General features: G+C 49.0%; 1 protein-coding gene across 2 annotated transcripts in view; it reads left to right on the forward strand.

Annotated features, from left to right (window-relative positions):
* Positions 1-501: 501 nt before the first annotated feature.
* Positions 502-20,727, forward strand: part of LOC115636145 (discoidin domain-containing receptor 2-like) — a 156,226-nt gene continuing 136,000 nt past the window's right edge. For both annotated transcript variants that reach the window (XM_030535895.1, XM_030535896.1), the window contains exon 1: positions 502-685. The gene's annotated coding sequence lies outside the window, so the exon portion shown is untranslated. The remainder of the gene's footprint in view (positions 686-20,727) is intronic.

Below are 20,727 nucleotides of genomic sequence, written 5' to 3' on the forward strand. Positions count from 1 at the left end.
GGGAGGGTTTTCCCCCTTGGCATAGTAAATCCACCTCCCTGAAAGGTGATAGATAGCTAGATCGACAGAAGAATTCTTCCATGGATCTTGTGCTGTCTACCCTGGAAGTTCGGTGAACTAGGCTACTCAGGGGTGTGATTTTTTACACCCATGAGTGACTTAGCTGCAGTTGACCTAACTTTGTAGTGTAGTGACCTGAAGGATAACCGGCAGCTCCTATCCCAGAGAGAGGACAGAAGATCATAGGGGAACCTGCCGCTAAATGCCCTAGGAGGCAATACCTCCCCCCCCCCCATCACCCGTCCGGAGCATTCCAAGGGACCAACCCTCCAGTTCAGCCTCTCCCCTGTGCAGGAGGCACGACCGGCGGGCGGCCCCTGCAGAGCTGCCCCAGTGTCCACCCCGGGATCCAGCCAGCAGCAGCTGTTAAATCCCCGCCAAGTCGCTGTGCCGAGGCCGGGCAGGAGGCATCGCTGGGGTGACCCCCAGCCCCGCCGAGCTCCAGCCAGCTGCAGCGCTGTTGCTTTAAGAGCGGATCCTCACGTCCCCCTCCCGCCCCGGGCCGCCGGAAGGGGGATGTGATGCAGAAAAGAAAAGGGAAAGAAAAGAAAAGAACAAAACTCCCCGGGGAAGTTTGGGACGCGGCGCCGGGACCCCAACTTCGCGCTGCGGGACGCGCTCCAAGGTGAGAGGCGGGCGGGGCCCAGCCAGCCCCGCTGCCCCGCAAACCGTGGCGGGGCGAGCCCGCCGCTGAGGCTCGGCTCGGCTCCCTGGCGCCCTGCCCTGGTGTCGGCTCCGGCGGGCGCGGCGCGGGGCTCGCCGGCTCCAGGCCAGCCTGCCCTGCCGGGGACCCGGGCCTCGCACCCCGCCTGCTGGGGCCCCTGTCCCGGGGAAGCGGCGCCCCCTGCTGCGTTGGCTCCGGGCACGGCGCTGTGCGGAGGGGCCCCGCTCGCTGGCTGCGGGACCGGCTCTTGAACTCTGCCCTTGGCGGGCTCGGAGAGGCGGTCCGAGCCCCTGGGCCGCCGGGTTCGTGCCTCGCTTCGGAGCCGGCTGCTTGCGCTCTGCTCCCCGCGCTGGGCTGAACGCAGCCGGCGGGGCCAGGAGCGGGGGGAAAACCCAGCCCGAGCTCGCCAAGCCTGGTTACTGTGGCCAGGTCTGCGCTGCACAACGAGGGGGACCTGGCTTTCCTCGGCTGGCAGCCAGCACAGTTACTGCGCTGCTGGGGTGTGCGCCTGCTTGGCTCCTTGGCTCTGCGCTGGGCATCCTCACCAGGAGCACTTGTCTCTATTGTATTGTCTGTGGCCAGTGACAACAGGGTGAGTGACACAGTTTGCGCTGACCCTGAAGATGTGACAGTCACTCTGGGCATAAGATGCAGTTATGTGGCCGGGAGCCAAATGTAAGTGAAGACACTGCCCCGGCTAGGCTGGTGTAGTGTGTCAGGCCTGACTCTGCTTTGAAATGTTAAGAGGTTAGGAATATTGCATTGATCTGGGGAGTGGCCAGGGGGAGATTAGGGTGTGTGACGGAAGGAGACTCTGCCCGGCAGGATTAATAGCATATTAATTAGGCTAATTTAGTCAGACTAATGTGAAGTTCTCAATTTCCTCTCGCCATGTCAGAGACTTCACGGCTGTCTCCCTGATATCGATATTGGGCAAAATAAAGTGACAGCTGATATGAGCCCCTGGTTCTCAACCTTTCCAGACTACTGTACCCCTTTGAACACTCTGACTGGTCTTGCAGACCCCCAAGTTTCACCTCACTGAAAGTACTGGCTTACAAAATCAGACATAAAAATACAAAAGTGTCACAGTCACACTGTTACTGAAAAACTTGTTACTTTCTCACTTTTCCCATATAATTATAAAATACATTGATTGGAATATAACTATTGTACTTACATTTCAGTGTATATAGAGCAGTATAAACACGTCACTGTCTGTATGAAATTTTAGCTTGTGCTGACTTGGCTAGTGCTTTTTATGTAGGCTATTGTAAAACTAGGCAAATCCCTGGATGAGTTGATGGACCCCCTGGAAGACCTCTGCGTACCCTCAGGGCTACGTGTACCTCTGGTTGAGAACCACTGATATGAGCTATTAAGAGTTAAAAGGTAGAAACACGTTGAGTGCCAGTCAGCATGGCTTCATAGAAAACAGGTCTTGTCAAACAAACTTGATATCGTTCTTTAGCACGATTATGTCTGGTTACGAAAGGTAACTGAGTCTCTGTTGTATGTCTGGATTTCTGTATGGCTTAATATCAACTCCATTCTGATTTAAATATTAGCACTGGACAAAATCAATATGGCGCATGTTAAAACCTAGCTGACTGATAAATCTCTTCACATCCAAATCCCAGGAATGCTGCTTCACCCTCATTGGTTTTGACACTGTATCAGTGGTTGGTATCGGTGGGAGGCATTAATACCAATTTGGGGAGCAAAATTACATGAATGTGGGGGGGAGGAGGCAAGATAATTATAGGATGGGGTGGGCAAACTTTTTGGCCTGAGGGCCACATCGAGTTTCCGAAATTGTATGGAGGGCCAGTTAGGGGAGGTTGTGCCTCTGTGCCTCCCCAAACAGCCAGGTGTGGCCCAGCCCCTGCCCCCAATCTGACACCCCCTGCTTCTCGCCCCCTGACGGCCCTCACGGGACCCCTGCCCCATCCACCCCCCTGTCCCCTGACTGTCCCCACCCCTGACTGCCCCCTGCTGCCCCATCCAACCCCTCCTCTCATTCCTGACTGCCTGCCCCCCCAGACCCCTTCCCCATCCAACCACCCCTTCTCCCTGACTACCTCTGGAACCCCTGCCCCTGACTGCCCCCCCACTTCCCCATCCAATCCCCCCTCCTTACTGACTGCCCCCTCGGGTCCCCTGCCCCCATTCAACTCCCCTGTTCCCCGCCCTCTGACCGCCCCAGCCCCTATCCACATTTCTGTCCCTTGACCACTACCACCCTGAACTCCCCTGCCCTCTATCCAACCCCCCAGCTCCCTGCCCCCTTACAGAGCACCAGGACAGGCAGCCGCACCACCCAGGTGGAGCCAGCCACGCCACTGTGCAGCACAGAGCACTGGGTCAGGCCACGGCTCTGCAGCTGCGCTGACCAGCAAGAGCTTGCAGCTCCGCCACCCAGAGCATTGCGCCGGTGGCACAGTGAGCTGAGGCTGTGTGGGAGGGGGAACAGCAGGGGAGGGCCTGGGGGCTAGTATTCCGGGCCAGGAGCTCAGAGTCTGGGCAGGAGGGCCCTGTGGGCCAGATGTGGCCCATGGGCTGTAGTTTTCCCACCTCTTTATGGGTGTGTGTGTGTGTACACCCTTGTTATAGGTATATAGGCCCGTGTTTTGGGGTGACAGGACAGAACTGGAGGAGAGTGGGAGAGAAGGGAAGGATTTGGAATGGAAAATGGAGAGAAATGAAAGCTCTTCTCATCCCCTCCTCTCCTGGATGCTAATGTCCCCTCCCTTCTTGTTCTCCGTCATTCTGACACCCCGTCCCTCGCTCTCCTGGATCTCTGTACCCTCCACTTTCTCTCCTGAATCTTAACACACACATGCTAATTGGCCTCCTAGATTCCAATGGCCCCTCCTTGCTCCCTCAGATCCTGGCATTCCCCCACCCCATTTGCTCTCCTGGATCCTGACACACACACACACACACACACACACACACACACACACACACACACTCTCTCTCTCTCTCTCTCTCTCTCTCTCTCTCTCTCTCTCTCTCTCTCTCTCCCTCTCTCTCTCCCCCCCCCTGTCCTTCTCCTCCCCATCGCTTCATGGAGGTCTGCTTGCAGCATTGTAGTACTAGATACTCAGTCCTGTGGCACTGTAATGGGGCTTAACCTCCATCACCTGCAAAGCAAGGAAAGGAACCTAGTTAGTTAGGGGAGAGATGCAGGAGGGAGGAGCTATGGAGAATTCCTAGACTTGGACGATCTAGTAGTCGGGACTGGCTGTGGCCAGAAAGCAGAGCTGCCCGAGCAGGGCTGACTCCTGGGGTGGGGCCCCGTGAAGCGGTGAGAAGCCCTGACCTGAGCTAGGCTCTGGGAGGACCAGGGAGGGAGAAATCTGCAAGGGGCAGAAAGGCAGCATAGGTGGTACTTAGCTTCCCAGCAGTGATGGAAAGCCGGAGGGGGTCAGTAACCTGACAAGGGGAAGAATTGAAGTCAAATGCAGGAGGGGCAAAGGACCCTTTAGAGTTGAGCCCAGGAGGGGTGAAGGACCATTGGTAGAACTGAACCCTGGCCGGGGACCGAACTGTTGTGTGGCTTGGCCAGAGGTCTGAGATACAGAAGACCCAGTGAGTGCAGAGAAGAGAGCCTCTGGGACTGGTAGTCGCAGCTGAGAAAGCGGCCGCCGGAAGGGGTGTGAGAGGCAAAGTTCCCTACAACGCCAGGTCCGGGCAGGAGAGGACACTTCACAGCAGTGCCCCCCAAACTGTGGGGTGTGCTGAGGAACATTGTGTGTGTGTAGTGGGGCCAGAGCCAGGCCAGCCCCCATGGGGGATGGGGAGGGAATGTCACGCTTCCAGCTCTCCCTCAACCCCATTCAACCCCAGTCCTGCTCTGCCCTCAGCCCAGCTCTGCCTCTAGCTCCAGCTCCTCTCCCATCTCCAGCTGCACCTTCAGCCCCAGCTCTGCTGCTGAGGAAGCCTTGTCTATGAAGTAATGGGGGGCGTAGACAGATTCTGTTACTGGTAAGGGGTAGGGTGGCCAGATGTTCTGATTTTATAGGGACAGTCCCGATTTTTGGGTCTTTTTCTTATATAGGCTCCTAGCACCCTAGTAAGAGGGGAGGTGTGACTGGAAAAGCTTGAGCACCACTGTTTTAGAGGTAAGGACGCGGGCGTACAGGTTGCAGTTAGGAGTCTGGGCCATGCTGTTAACGTTTCAGTGTGATTATGTAATCCATGCAGATCTTCACCTGATGGGTACCATAGTGCTAGGCACTCAGGCACGTTAGTGCTGCTGCCAGGCCAGTGCAGCTCTGTTGTAAGTCACGCACGAGCAGAACTATGGAGTGATTTCTGGACAGGGACATGCAGCTGAGGGTGGCTGGCTTAACCTGCATGGCTCAGAGAGCAGAATGCCGCTGGTGCTTTGAGCGTGCGCAGCTACGTCACTAATCCACGGCAGCTGACAGGTGGGGACATATGGGCTTATTGAGTCCTCCTCAAGAACCACGTTTTCTGGCTCAGAGACTTTCTCTGCCTCTGTGTTTGTACAGCATACAACAGGACTCTGACCACCATTGGGACCTTGGGTGCTACCAGAATATAAACCATTAATGATCATAATTAACAGCATGCAAAGAGTTCTGTCTGTAGCTGCTCCTATGTATGAGAGTCACCAGAGACCGTGGAAGTAGCCCCAGGTACAAGATAGAAAGGCAAGATATTGAGTGTCAACCACTGGCTCGCATATTCCTCAGCAGTCTGCACCTAAAATCTCCAGCAAGGCCACTGAATTCTCTGACATCCTGGTGTAGGAGGCTGGAGATTTTTGTGGCTGCTTCTGTTAATTAATTAGAAATCTCCATGATTTCAATTAAAATATGAAAATAAATGGTACACGCAGTGCAGCAGTAGTGATATTAGTTGTTTTGCTGTTACATTCCAGTTATTTGATTGAGGTGTCTGGAGCAGTTCACGTCGCTCAGAGCTAGAGGTTCAGGCTTTCCTTGCCCACTCAGGAAGTCAGCACCATGTATAGCAGTGAACTTCTGTCCATGTTTTCAAGGTTTTCTTCACAACCATGAGAGTGAGAAACTGGAGCTGGTTGGAATTTTTAGTTCAAAACATTTTTTTTTGACAAAAAAGGCTCTTTTTCTAAAGTGAAAACTTCCACCAAAAGCTTTTGCTTATTACATTTTTTTTTCTATTTTTTTTTTTGTTGAAACTCAATTTCAAATTTTCATTTGTCTTCCCCTTTCACCTCTTCTTTTTTCCCCTGTATTTTTTTTTCCACTGAAAGAATGATGATCAGCGTTTGGGTTGTTCTTTCACGTTTCCTTTTCTTCATTTTTCTTTTTGCCACTGTATGTCTTCCAACATGTCTCTAAGTTTGGAAGAATTACTGAGTTGTAAAAGGTAAAATGAGCTTCAGTGAATCTACCTCCTGATCAATTTTCTAAAGTTGAGATGTTTAGAAAGCCACAAAGTGGCCAAAGGATAAAAGAAAAAAAGAAAAGTGAAAAAGAGAATGGAATCCTGAATGTCATTATTTTTAGTGCTCTCAGCGGCAAAAGGGAGAAATCGGAAATGTTGAAAATTTTCAAAACCTCTCAGAAAACTTCAAAACAATAATAATAATAATATAAATAAAATGGTTCCCTTCCAGACCATGTGAAAAAGTAACAACTTGGGACATTTAACTTTTTTTTTATGGCTTGTTTGTTTTTTCAGTTTGTGACCTCTCCCCCCCCCCCCCCCCCCCCCGCTAGAAACATTCTCTATAAAATGAAGGTTGATTTGAGAGCTGAATGCTGCAGGAGATTCCCCCGATCAGAGAATCGCTGGGGGCATGACTGCGTGCACTGGAGTCAGAAAGGTTTCTTTGCTCTTCCTCTTATTGTCTACTACTCCTGCCCTCCCTTCGTAATTTCATAGATGACAAAGAAAGAAAAGACCATTATGATGATATAATCTGACCTCCTGTGTAGCACAGGCCCAGAGAACTGCCCCAAAATAATTCCTAGAGCAGGTCTGTTAGGAAAACATCCCATCTTTTTAAAATTTTTTTGCCAGTGGTGAGAGAATCCACCACGACCGGTGGTGAATTGTTCAACTGGTTAATTACCCCCCAGTGTTTACAAATTTGCACCTTCTTTCCAATCTGAATTTTCTAGCTTCAGCTTCCAGACACTGGAACTTGTTATACCTTTGTCTACAGGAATGAAGAGCCCATTATAAAATATTTGTTCCCCAGGTACTGAGAGACTGATTAAGTTCCCCCCTTAATTGATCCTTTGTCAGTCTTAAAGAGCTTGTGATGGGCTGCCCACCCCACACAAGACTTGAGGGGTTAAGGAGGTGGCCAGGTGGGCTGATCAACTGCCCAGGCTGTAGCTGGAGGAGGAGCCAGGAGCAGGGATTGATTAAATGAGGCTCAGCTTGATGGGAACAGGAGGGGCCTGTATAAAGCCCAGGAGCTGGGAGCAGAAGGGGGCTGCAGGGAAGTAGGCTGCAGTCACCTCCTGGGAGACGGGAGACGTGTTTGGGACTATGGAGGTAGCCCGTAGTTAGGAGGGAGTTAGGGGGTTGACAAACCCAGAAAGGGAGGAAGCCAGAAAGGCAGGAGAAGGCTTAGTGGAAAAGTAGCAAGGAATAGGAGTGCAGACCTTGGCTGCTGACTAGAGCTGGAACCCAGAGTAGAGGGTGGACCCAGGTTCCCCTACCAGCTAGTGAGGAAATGGCACTGGCTGGGCAGTGAATGGGAAGATTGCCTGAGCCCATTTGTCAGGAAAGACTTTGGTATCCCAGAAGGGGGATGCATGGATAGTGACCTGGTGGGGGTGCCAAGTCATGAAGAAGAGGCCTCAGCACCTGGCGCAAGAGGGGGACAGTGGCAGCAGAGTGTACAATAAGCAGCAGAAGCAGGTCCCGGACCTGAAAGGAACTTAATCCCCAGAGCAACCAGAGGGAGAACCCTAATGATGAGGGGACCCTGTGAGAGAGCTCGATTACTACACGGCATGTTTTCCGATCCTTGAATCATTCGTGTGGCTCTTCTCTGAACCATCTCCAGTTTTTCAACCTTTTTCTTGACTTGCGGACACCAGAACTGGAGACAAGATTTCAGCAGTGGTCACACCAGTACCAAATATATAGGTAATATAACCTCTCTACTGCTTCTTGAGATTCCCCTTTTTGTACATCCAAGGATCACATTAGTCCTGTAGGTCACAGCCTCACACTGGGAGCTCATGTTCAGTTGATTATTCAAAGTCACTGGTTCCCAGGAAAAAGTCTTTTATCCTGCAAGTATGGCCTGCATTCTTTACATTTCCCTCTTGGGGATCTGAGTTTGTTCTGTACTATTTGTCATGGCCTTGTGAATTTCCCAGTTGCTGTTTATTTTCTATCAGCCTTAGTGCACCTCAATCCCCAGGTGGCTTGTACTGTGTTTGGTGTTACAGCCAGTGTGTAGTTATCTCTGCCAGCTGAAATATGAAGAACAGCAAGATCAGGCTTGTTGCATCAGCAGGTGGGGTTATAAGGAATTCTCCAGGACTTCCCATCTTTGCAGAAGGGTTTTGTTTTCCTTGCTGGAGCTGCTTAACAGCTCCACAGGCTAAAACTTTCTGACTGTAAGAGGGGGGAAAGCATTCACCTCTGCTTAGCAGCTGTTATTCGTGTTGTGGAAAGTGTCCCTTTTACCCTGCAGTCCCCATGAATACCCACCTCCAAGCAGGAACATGCTCTCCAAAGTCTATTGAAGGAATGCCAGAAGATAGTAACTCAGGAATCTATAAAATCGCTTCACAGACTGCAGCAGATCAGTCACTCCTGCGGGGAAGTCTGTTTCAAAACTATGTATGAACTTGGAGGCAGAGATGGTTTTTGGAGGTCAGACTTCTCAGCTCATACAGCATATCCTCTTTTTAAACTTCACAGGTACACTACAAAGAATAACCGGAAATAACTGAGTAATTGGAAATAACCGAAATAACCAGTTAGGACAGAAATAACGAATGTGAGAATGAACTAATTGTTGTTAATATGTACACATGTCATCCATACGTACAAACCTACCAGCCGATGGAGTCAGTGGACCCTGACATTTTGTGGTTTGGACGTAGGAGGGCTCAAGCATTCAAACTCTATAAAAGGTGTGATCCACCATGTCAAGGAAGCTTCTTTGTTCATAGTTCTTTGTTTATTATCCTTTTGTTTATTAGTCTATTAGTCTGTTAATTCTTAATTGTTAGTTTAAGTCAGTTAAGTAAAACTCTAAGCCCTGGCCAACACTACAGGGTTAGGTCGTATTTAGCTGCATTAGGTTGACTTTATAATTAATGCGTCTACACAAGCAACCACGTTCCGTCGACCTAAATGGCTCTTAAAATCGACTTCTGTACTCCTCCCTGGTGAGGGGAGTAGCACTAAAATCGACCTTTCTGAGTTGAATGTGAAGTAGTGTGGACGCAAATTGACGGTATTGGCCTCCGGGAGCTATCCCAGAGTGCTCCATTGTGACCGCTCTGGACAGCACTTTAAACTCCGATGCACTAGCCAGGTACGCAGGAAAAGCACCGGGAACTTTTGAATTTCATTTCCTGTTTGGTCAGTGTGGCGAGCTCAGCAGCACAGGTGACCATGCGGTCCCCCCCGAATCATAGAGCATAGAATGTTTCTATGCTCCCCCTATCATCTCTGTCCCTGAGGTTATTGCAGATTAGAAGACGAAAAAACCATTCGCAATGACATGTTTTCCGAGCTCATGCAGCCCTCCCGCACTGATAGGGCACAGCTTAATGCATGGAGGCATTCAGTGGCAGAAGCCAGGAAAGAATTAAGTGAGCCCAAAGAGTGGAGGCAGGATGCGATGCTGAGGCTAATGGGGGAGCAAATGGACAGGATGAGAAGTGTCTTTTGGAGCTGCAAGAAAACCAACAAGAGCACAGACCCCTGCTGCATCCCCTGTATAACCGTCTACCCTCCTCCCCATGTTCCATAGCCTCCTCACCCAGACGCCCAAGAACGTGTGGGTGGGGAGGCTCCGGGCACCTTCACTCCAGAGGATGGCCCAAGCAACAGAAGGCTGTCATTCAAACAGTTTGATTTTTAGTGGGGCTACAATAAGCAATGTGGCCTTGTCCTTCCCTCCTCCCCCACCCCACCCAGGCTACTTTGTCCATTATCTTTTTTTTTTAATTAATTAATAAAGAAAGAATGCATGGTTTCAAAACAATAGTTACTTTATTTCGAAGGGAGGAGGGTGGTTGGCTTACAGGGAATTAAAATCAACAAAGGGGGTGGGTTTGCATCAAGGAGAAACACGCACAACTGTCACACCGAAGCCTGGCCAGTCATGAAACTGTTTTTCAAAGCCTCTCTGATGTGCAGTGTGCCTTCCCATGCTCTTCTAATCACCCTGGTATCTGCCTGCTCAAAATCAGATGCCTGGTGATTTGCCACAACCTCTCCCCCACCATAAACGTCTCCCCCTTACTCTCACAGATATTATGGAGCACACAGCAAGCAGCAATTACAATGGGAATGTTAAAGCAGCACAGAATCCTGTGGCACCTTATAGACTAACAGATGTATTGGAACATGAGCTTTCGTGGGTGAATACCCACTTCGTCGGATGCATCCAATACGTCTGTTAGTCTATAAGGTGCCACAGGACTCTGTGCTGCTTTTACAGATCCAGACTAACACGGCGATCCCTCTGATACTTTAATGGGAATGTTGGTTGAGCTGAGGTCTGACCAACAGCACTAGTGAGCTTTTAAATGTCCAAAGGCACATTCTACCACCATTCTGCACTTCGTTATGCTTGCTGTGGTATGGCATCTGCACGGGTAACCCAGAAAAAAGGGCGCGAAACGATTGTCTGCCATTGCTTTCACAGGGGGAGGGGTGACTGACGACATTCCCAAAACCACCTGCAGTAATGCTTTTGTCCCATCAGGCATTGGGAGCTTAACCCAAAATGTCAATGGGCGGCAGAGACTGCGGGAACTGCGGGATAGCTACCCACAGTGCACCACTCCGTGAGCTGATGCTAGCCACGGTAGTGAGGACGCACTTTGCCAAGTTAATGTGCTTAGTATGGACATAAGCAATTGACTGTATAAAATCAATTTCTAAAAATCAACTTCTATAAAATCGACCTAATTTCGTAGTGCAGACATACCCCAAGTTAGTTTCTTTAGTCTCCTATAGCTCTTAGCTCATTTGCTTCTCCTAAGCTCTGCACCACCCACTGATTCCAAGACTATCAATAGCAAACCATCCGAGACAACTGCAAACAAATTAAACCACTTGGATGTCAAAAAGGAACATTACAACAGGCAGAGAAGAAAAACTGGTTCAGTGTAACAAAGGGTGCAGAATGGCCCCCAGTATTCTTTCGCTGAGGAGACTTCTTGGGGAGCAGGGCTGTTCTCATGAAAAGCTGGACCCTGGTTCCTGTGAAGCCAGCCACTTCTGCAGCAGGCTGAACTCTGGGGAACAGGGGCTTTATTAGAGAAGAAAATTGACTGTTAATCAAGTATAGACCTACTTTTGCATTTTATAATTGTGTTGTAACTGCTTGTTTCAACCACTCTTGTTTCTTGCCAGTGCTGTATTCTTTCTTAATGCACCCAAGGCTGTGTATTTATAAGTGCTCACATGGGCTGTGTGTGATACAGGAGCAGTGATTTAAGGTAAAACTGGTAAACCAGGGCACACTGCTCCTCTGGGGGCAGAGGAGCTGAGATTTCTGGGAGTAGCCAGTATCGGGGGTTGGCTATCACAGAACACTTCAAAGGGACTCGGGGACTGGGGTGCACCTGTTGTTAAGCTGCAGAGCAAAGTTAGGCCTGGCAGAGCCCAGAAGAGAGGGCTTGAGTGGCGGACAGGCTAGTGGCGTCCAGGAGCTTCACCCCCTCGCCACAAGCAAGACTTCCTCTCACTAGAGGCAGGGGGTAACAAGGTGATTAAGTCCTGGGTACCCCACGAACTATCACAGTAGCCCTTTACTACTCTGTGATGGGGAGAGCTGCTTAATACCATCACCCCAAAGACTGGGCTGAGTTTTAGAGAGTCCCTGGCCCTGCCAGGCAGCTCCCTGAAAACATTAGACAGGAAAGCAGTCTGCTCCGGGACCATGGTGGGAGGGCTTCCCCAAAGCACAGCTCCAAGGAGGCTTGAAGTCAGGGCACAGAACATCAGGTATTCTGGTGGAGTCCTCCATGTGCTGGAGCAGCTTGGAGAATCTCATTGTTATAGCTGGAGAACAATGAGCAGTCAATTACCCAACCAGATTCCAGTCCTTCTGTGGTTTCCCCCATCACAATATTGGCTTTTGCCCCAAACCCTCTTGTCATGTATCTATGACCAGTTCTTTGTGTGGAACAAAAGCAAAGGGATGAAACATTAACCCCCTCACCCCCAAGTGAACCTCCTTTCTGCTCCTCCGCTAGAGGCAAAACCCATCAAGTAGAGGCAAGACCACACACCCATCAAGCACCACAGCCTGAACTCTGCTTGGCGGGGGAGGGCTATGGGCCTGGCACATCCATGAAGGCAGAGTTAAGGTTACGATGTATAGTTTGGTATATGATAGTTGTGCTATTCACACATAATTCACAGGTGAGGGGAGATGGGGGCTGGGCAAGATGGGTTATGGATAGTAGTCTAGAAGACATCTGTTAGTAGCCCAGTGGAGAGAGTTCCCAACTAAGTCAGGAGAGCTGGGTTCTGTTCTTGCCTCTGCTACTGATTCCATCTTTGACCTTGGGTATGTTCCTTCCCCTGGGCCTTTTCTCTACTCATAAAATAGAGATAATGAAACTCAGACCCCTTTTTTAAGTGCTTTGAAGCTGCAGATGAAAAGCCCTATAGAGGGTGAAGTAGCAGCAGTCAAATGATAGGGTCCACAGTAAGGAAACGGTTGAGAGCCTCTCTTATGAAGTTCTGTGACCACATAGCTGGCAGGAGCATCTGTGCTTTGTTCAATTCGTCCATTAGCTTAACTGAAACGATTTACATTTCTCAAAGAAGAAACAATTTCCTCTCCAATTAACAGCCTACTTCTGGGATCCTCACAAGGGTCCCTTTCAGATAGGTCTCCAGCAGGTTAAGGTGTAGGACTCTATTTCCCATGTGTCTCTTTCTTTGTCTTTGCTGATCAGATTTTAACGACTGTGCCATTAGAATGTCCCATGTGGCCCCGACTGCCTGGCCAGCGCCTAGGGAGAGAGCCGGGGCCTGTCTTTACACCAGTGCGACTCAGGAGGCAATGGAGATACAAGAGAGAAACCAGCCCAAGTGAGATCTGAACCAGGGTCAGGGTCCTTGAGCTAGCCAGGATCTAAGCCATGTATGGCTGGCTTTTAGCCGTTAAATCAAACATGAATTGTTCTCAGGAACCAAAGGGTAGCCACTCTAGTCTGTGGAGTGCAGGTGTATGCTTCACACGGGCAGCCCCACTGTGCAATCGGGCAGCGACTCTGCATTAGTAAAGGTTTCTGTGTAGTTTCCAAGAGGATGCCTCTGTAACTCAATCTGGAGGCGCTCTAGGGACTGGCACGTGACACTGAAATATACCTATCGCTTAGTGCAGATGGGGAAGAGGAATCCCAGAGCTGCTAAGGATCCAAAAGAATCCAGGCTCTGAAATTCACTCACTTGCTGCATCTTGGAGCAGGGATCCGTGAAGGCGACTTGGCTCTCAGTGCTTGGCAGGGCTGCAGAGCTGAGTTCTAATGAGTGTTTGAAGGTGGCAGCGTTCTCTTTGTCTCTCCCTCTGCAGCCCAACAAGGGACACTTGGCTGCTGCTCCCCAAGAAGAGATGATGGCATATAGAGAAAGCAAAGTTTCTTACCATGCGGCTCCCACAGATCCACTCCACGCTTCCTCTCTCTCTGCTTGGCTGTGCTGGGGAGACAGAAAACTGAGGAGAGACCTATTGTTTCTTAGCACAGAGGCTGCTGTCTGGGCTCCAGGCACAAGACCATGGTGTTTAACTACTCTGCTTTGCAACGCCTGTAGGTGCTGGAATTCCCTGGAAGAAGCCAAAGGCTAAATGATGCAGTACCGGGAAAGCACCATTTCCACATTTGCAAAGCAGGCCGTTGTTTCTGCTGCTCTGACATTCCATAGACACTCGGGGCATCTACATTGCAATCAGACACCCGCGGCTGGCCAGTATCCGCTGACTTGGGGGCTCTGGCTGCAGGGCTGATTCACATTCAGGTTCGGGCTGGGGCCTAGGCTCTAGGACCCTGTGAGGTGGACGGGCCCCAGAGCTGCCTGAGCCCAGAAGTCTACACTGCAATTAAACAGCTCTGCAGCCGGAGCCCCATGAGCCCAAGTCAGCTGCTGCAGGTTTTTCATTGCAGCATAGACATAGCCTGTGAGGCCACAGCTAACCCTTTGCTATGGAAATCCCCTCCTGCTTTGTTATTCTGAAACAGCTGGCGGAAGTGGATCCCAGGGCAATGCTTTTCCTTAGCGCAGAACTCTCCCCTCCGAGCTCTTTTAACTCAAGCGACTGGCTTTGCTCTGGCCAATGACACCCGTCTCGCCTGCCCCCTGCACAAACCAACCCACAGTTGTTGGGTGACTGGCTTTAAAATGAGTGGGAGGGGCCCTAGGGGGATTTCAAAGGAGAGAAAACACACGGTCACTTGTGACTGCCCCTGCTCTGCACTGTCTGTGGCTGGGGGTCTTCACTAGGATGTGAAAAAAATGTTTAGGAAATGCTCCTGGCGGCCCAGCCAGTCACGCACGGGGATTTGGCAGGCACAGCCCGGCACTCAGCTGGCAGCAGAAGGGAGCCCTGAGCAGCTGCAATGTGTGTCTTGCAGGGTCTAGTGCTGGTGAAAGGTGGCAGCTGGGCCGTGGTGGTGAATGGAGTGCTCTGTTTATCTGCAGGGAAGCAGTAGGGCAGGGTTCCCATGCACCCTGCCATGCTAGCAGCCTCAGCCCTGAATGGGGTGAGGAGACTTCTTTTAAGGGCCCCAGGAGTAGGTCAGGTTCCATGGCCAAGTTGGGGTGTGTATCTCCCCCTTGGTGGGCAGTGCCCACAGAGAGAGGAAATGTTGCTCTACCCACAACAGGAGAATTTCTCTCTGGGTTGGGCTGAGAGTGTCTTCCCAGTTATCCCGAGAAACCCGTCAGACATGTTTGAAGGAGCAGTGCTGTGAGACCTCAGCAAACCCTTGCGTCATGGAGGCTGTGCTCTTTCTGGTACCCATTCCCTGAATGGAGTCAGGAAAATCCCTCTAGAAAAGAGTGTGATTCTCTGACTGTGCAAGTTGTGGGGGCGGAGGATATACACTTGGACCCAGGTCTTTGCCAACGCTTGAGATTGGGTGAGAAGCAGAGGGGATACCTGGAATTAGTGTATGGGTCTCATATGAGCACAAATGTCCTGTTGTACTTCACAGACTGTTTCAACTTGCCAGGCAGCCTGTATTGCTTTCTATAGTGTCTGGCAGGAGGCAGGATTGTAAGTTAATATTTCTGATGCTTCTGAATAGCCTCAGCTTTCCTCGTGGAGAAACTCACGTCTATTTGAAAAACTGCAACAAGGAACTTTTCTTTTTCCAGACTGTCCAGTAGATGTTAATGGAGTTGCTGTCCCAGTAGATACTCCAGGTGACCCAGGGTAGTGGTTCTTAATCAGGGTATCTATACCCCTGGGAGTACACAGATGTCTTCCAGTGGGTACATCAACTGACCAGGCCTGTGCATGAGATTAGAATTCCCAATGGGCTCCAATCAGATTTGGATATTTGTTTCAGTGACATCACTTGTTTTCCATTAAGGCCATCTTCATCAGCTGTAAACGTTCTTGTGAGATGAGACAGTGTACCTGATAGCATTCATCCTTGGTCCAGGCTTGATTGACTTCCCTGGCACCATACATCTGTGCTTGTTTTGAATCCAAGTTACTCCAGAAGGTCTATCACTCTGAGTTTGCTTCATCTTTCTCTCTGTACAGAACTCTAACCAGAAAAATTGTCTGGGGGAGAGAAGTGAATTTCCTTTTTCCCTCAAATAGTATTGCTACCCTGATCCTGGGGAGAGCAGAGAGACCATGAAAGTACATGTAAGATCAAATGGTAGTGACTGAAATTGGCAAAAGAAAAGTGCTGCCGTCCTTTGGCAAAACATAACGATTGTCCGAGAATGGAGAAATGGTGCTTTGATGACAAGCTTCCTTAGGACCTTCTGTAGATGTTTCAGATGGGGCTCTGTCCTGTTTGTCCCTGATTCTTAGAGACTAGACGTAGGATGAAGAGCACGTTGCAATGTGCCAATGTGAAGCAGATGATGGATGATTTCATTCCTGTCATGGCTTTTCCGTGGGTTTCTGAGACTGGGAATGGGACAAAACTGGAACTGTGCAAGAACATCAGGAACAAAGTGTGCTCCCTCTGGGCAATGTCCAGTGAACTAATCTGATCAAAGCTATAGATGTCCCTTTTGCTCCCAAGTACCTGGCACTCGTTAGGGGGTCTAACCCCCAGGCTGGGAGATCTGCAGATAACTCGGGGGCAACAGAGGGCCACTACTGATCCTGTACTTGGTCTAAACACCACTCGTCAAGAGGCATGTTGTCCTGTTGTACTTCACAGACTGCTTCAACATGCCAGGCAGCCTGTATTGCTTTCTGTAGTGTCTGGCAGGAGGCAGGATTGTCAGTTAACATTTCTGATCTTTTGAATAGCCTCAGCTTCCCACGAGGAGAAACTCACATCTATTTGAAAAACTGCAACAAGGAACTTTTTTTCTCCAGATTGTACAATAGACGTTAATGGGGCTGTTGTCCCAATAGATAGTCTGGGTGACCCAGGGCAATGGTTCTCAACCAGGGTACGTGTACCCCTGGAGATACACAGAGGTCTTCCAGGGGGTGCATTAGCTTATCTAGAGATTTGCCTAGTTTTATAACAGGCTACAGAAAAAGCACCAGCGAAGTCAGTGCAAACTAAAATTTCACACAGATAATGACTTGTTTATACTTCTTTATATGCTATGCACTGAAATGCAAGTACAATATTTATATTCCAAATGATTTATTTTATAATTATGGTAAAAATGAGAAAGTCAGCAATTTTTCAGTAGCAGCGTGCCATGACACTTTTGTGTTTTTTATGTCTGATTTTGTAAGCAAGTAGTTTTTAAGTGAGGTGAAACTTGGGGGACAAATCAGACTCCTGAAAGGGGTACAGTCTGGACAGGTTGAGAGACACTGACCCCGGTTCCCCTGTGTATGAAGCCCTACACTGGTGAACTGGACAGAAGCAAGGAACAGTTTAAATACCACCTGAGTAATGGTTGGATGACTGTGGAGTAGCATTGCCTGGTTGAAGTCAGGTGGAGGTGCCTCATGACAAGTCTGGGCTGCTGTGAGAGGTAAACTCCCTTGCATTAGATCTGTGTGTTGTATATTGCACAACCGTTGTGAAACCACACAGGAAAGTAACTGCCTATGGCTGGGAATGGAAGGCACAGAGGCACTTTGAGAGTAAATCCTACTGTTCATAGCAGAGCAGTTAGAGGAGGGAAGCTTGGAGCATGTGTTTACTTAGGAAGGTCAAAAATTTTTTTTTTTCCTGAATGAACTAATGGAACTGGATGAAATGCAGCCACACGGGTAATACCGCAGTAAATGTTTAGAGTGTTTTTTGAAACTGCTTGATTTGTGCTGTGAAAACGCAGGGTTTGCTACTGATTAATCAGCAGAGCCTGTACTTGATTTTTCTGAAACCATGAAGACCTGTAGCAGTCCCATGGCTGCACTGGCAAAGCCTGTCTAGGTGCTTGACTAACACATTTCTTTACTGGCAGCCAGTCATTACAGAGAACTAGAAGACCATTCGGTCTGTTGCTTAAAATACTGTTGATGGTGTTAAAAACATAGTTCCTTTCCCCATACTTAACTGCACTCTTGGTGTTAACAAATATTTGCAATGGAAAGTTCTGGAGTTATTGAAGAATTGCTACAAAATCCTTTCAATAGCTAAACATTCTCTGCAATATAGATACCGAAAGTGATGGACCTTGGCCTGCATTGCTCAGAGTCAAAAGGAATTGTAAGTGATTCCTGAGTTTAGCTGAATTAATTAGGGCTGCAATAGTAATATTATTATGCTCGCTCATTATTCCACTATTGTTACGATTGTCTTTAAACCCAATGTCTACAATGTCCAAAGGAAGATATTCCCTGTCTCATAGACTCATAGGTCAGAAGGGACCAATATGATCATCTAGTTTGACCTCCTGCACAAGGCAGGCCACAGAACCCTACCCATCCACTTTTATACAACCAGGACTGAGTTACTGAAATCCTCAAAACTGGTTTGAAGACCTCAAACTGCAGAGAATCCACCAGCAAGCGACCCATGCCCCACGCTGCAGAGGAAGGCGAAAAACCTCCAGGGCCCCTGCCAATCCGCCCTGGAGGAAAATTCCTTCCCGACCCCAAATATGGCGATCAGCTAAACCCTGAGCATGTGGGCAAGACTCACCAGCCAGCACCCAAGAAGGAATTCTCTGCAGTAACTTAGTTCCCATCCCATCCAACATCTCCCTGCAGACAATTGAGCAGACTTGTCTGGTGATAATCCAAGATCAATTGCCCAAATTAAACTATCCTATCATAACATCCCCTCCATATATTTATCAAGCTTAGTCTTGAAGCCAGATAAGTCTTTTGCCCCCACTACTTCCCTCGGAAGGCTGTTCCAAAACTTCACTCCCCTAATGGTTAGAAACCTTCATCTAATTTCAAGTCTAAACTTCCTAATATCCAGTTTGTACCCATTCGTCCTCGTGCCTACATTAGAACTAAACTTAAATAATTCCTCTCCCTCCCTAACGTTAACGCCCCTGATATATTTATATAGAACAAGCATATCCCCCCGCAGCCTTCTTTTGGCCAGGCTAAACAAGCCAAGCTCTTTTGAGTCTCCTTTCATAAGGCAGGTTTTCCATTCCTCGGATCATCCTAGTAGTCCGTCTCTGGACCTGTTCCAGTTTGAATTCATCCTTCTTGAACATGGGACACCAGAACTGCACACAATATTCCAGATGGGGTCTCACCAGCGCCTTATATAACGGTACTAACACCTCCTTATCCCTGCTGGAAATACCTCGCCTAATGCATCCTAAAATCGCATTTGCTTTTTTAACAGCCGTATCACATTGGCGGCTCATAGTCATCCTGCTATCGACCAATACCCCAAGGTCCTTCTCCTCCTCCGTCGCTTCCAACTGATGCGTCCCCAACGTATATGTAAAATTCTTATTATTAATCCCTAAGTGCATGACTTTGCACTTTTCACTATTGTATTTCATCCTATTACTCTTACTCCAGTTTACAAGGTGGTCCAGATCTTCTTGAATAGTATCCCTGTCCTTCTCCGTGTTAGCAATACCCCCCAACTTTGTGTCATCCGCAAACTTTATTAGCACATTCCCGCTCTTTGTGCCAAGGTCAGTAATAAAAAGGTTAAATAAGATCGGTCCCAAAACCGATTTTTGAGGGACTCCACTAGTAACCTCCTTCCAGCCTGACAGTTCACCCTTCAATACGACCCGCTGGAGTCTCCCCTTTAACCAGTTCCTTATCCACCTTACAACTTTCATATTCATCCCCACTGTCCCTAGTGCCTACCAGGTACTGTGGTTTGGATGAGGGATAATTTCCAGAGATGTAACCCAGACAAGACTAAGGTAATGATTGGAGGTTATGGAAGTACCCCAGAGAACTGATGGAGTTTATTCAGCTCCCTGAATTGGTGGTGGGGGTGGGGAAGGGGAACGGGAACATGTCCAGTGTCCCCCCCAGCACTTGTTACTGTCTGAAGGTCCTGTTGCCTCTCAGATACATTTGAGACTTGTCAGTTAACCAGTTTGTAATCCATTCGGTGTGTGCCATGTTAATTTTGTACTGTTCTAGTTTTTCAATCAAGGTGCCAAGTCAAATGCCCTGTAGAACTCTAAGTACGTTACGTAGCACCTTTTCAACCAACCTTGTAATCGCCTCCAAAAAAGATATTGGGTTCATTTGACACAGTCTGTTTTCTACAAACCCATGTTGATGGGCATTAATTACATTACCCTCCTTTAAGTCAAGTCCCATATCAGCTACTCCATTATCTTCTCTGGGATCAACGTCAGTCTGACAGACTTACAATTCGCTGGGTTGTCCCATTTCTTTTTTTAAAAATTGGTGCAACATTAGCTTTCTTTGAGTTTTTCTGGAACGTACCATTATAGCCTTCTTTCGTGATTGTGGGAATATGGCTTTGGGGGAATCTAGTAAAGTGGTCTTAAACAATTCCTAATGATCATTTTTATGTTCTTTCTACCAACTGTCGCCTCATGTGTGACGGTGGAGTCACATGAGGAGGCAGCAATAGTCTCAGGTTTAACTGAGGACAGCATCTGTAATCTCTTTTGGGGGCTTCCTGGGAGTCCTGCAGTGAAATGCAGGCTGCTTAGGGGATGAGATAGTTACCTTTGGGTGCCACTCTTGTCTAGTAGTGACCCGACTGCCTGGTATATTGGCAAACACAGCTACTCACGCAACTGCGGCCGTGTCTACATTACAAATCTTGGTTGATGCAGATTATGTCACTGTAAAGCTGCCGCAGTTAGTATATTGGTTGTGTGCATGCACACTTGGCTGCTTGTGTCAGCGCTCTGCATCCTTCTCAGGAGTTCTTGTGTCAATGCAAAGTGCAATGCACTGCCGATAGGTAGGTCAGTGTGCAGCTCGCCATCGTATGGTGCACACTGTCTTATGGGAAATGTTCACAGTGCATGGTGGGGCAGAAATGAGTCATGCAAGAGTGACTGGGAGCATGGGGTCAAGTTCCATCATGCAACTTTCCTCAGCCCATAATGCCCAGTACCGGGTTTACAATGGCGCTGGGCCCACACTCAGAAGGGACCCTGGTGCCCAGACCGTGGCCCCATCCCCCCAATCCACCTGCACCCGGCCCTGAGGCCCCAACTGCCATTTACTCCTCTCTGCC

Source organism: Gopherus evgoodei, chromosome 16, assembly GCF_007399415.2.
Source record: "Gopherus evgoodei ecotype Sinaloan lineage chromosome 16, rGopEvg1_v1.p, whole genome shotgun sequence".
In the NCBI taxonomy this organism is placed as follows: Eukaryota; Metazoa; Chordata; order Testudines; family Testudinidae; genus Gopherus; species Gopherus evgoodei.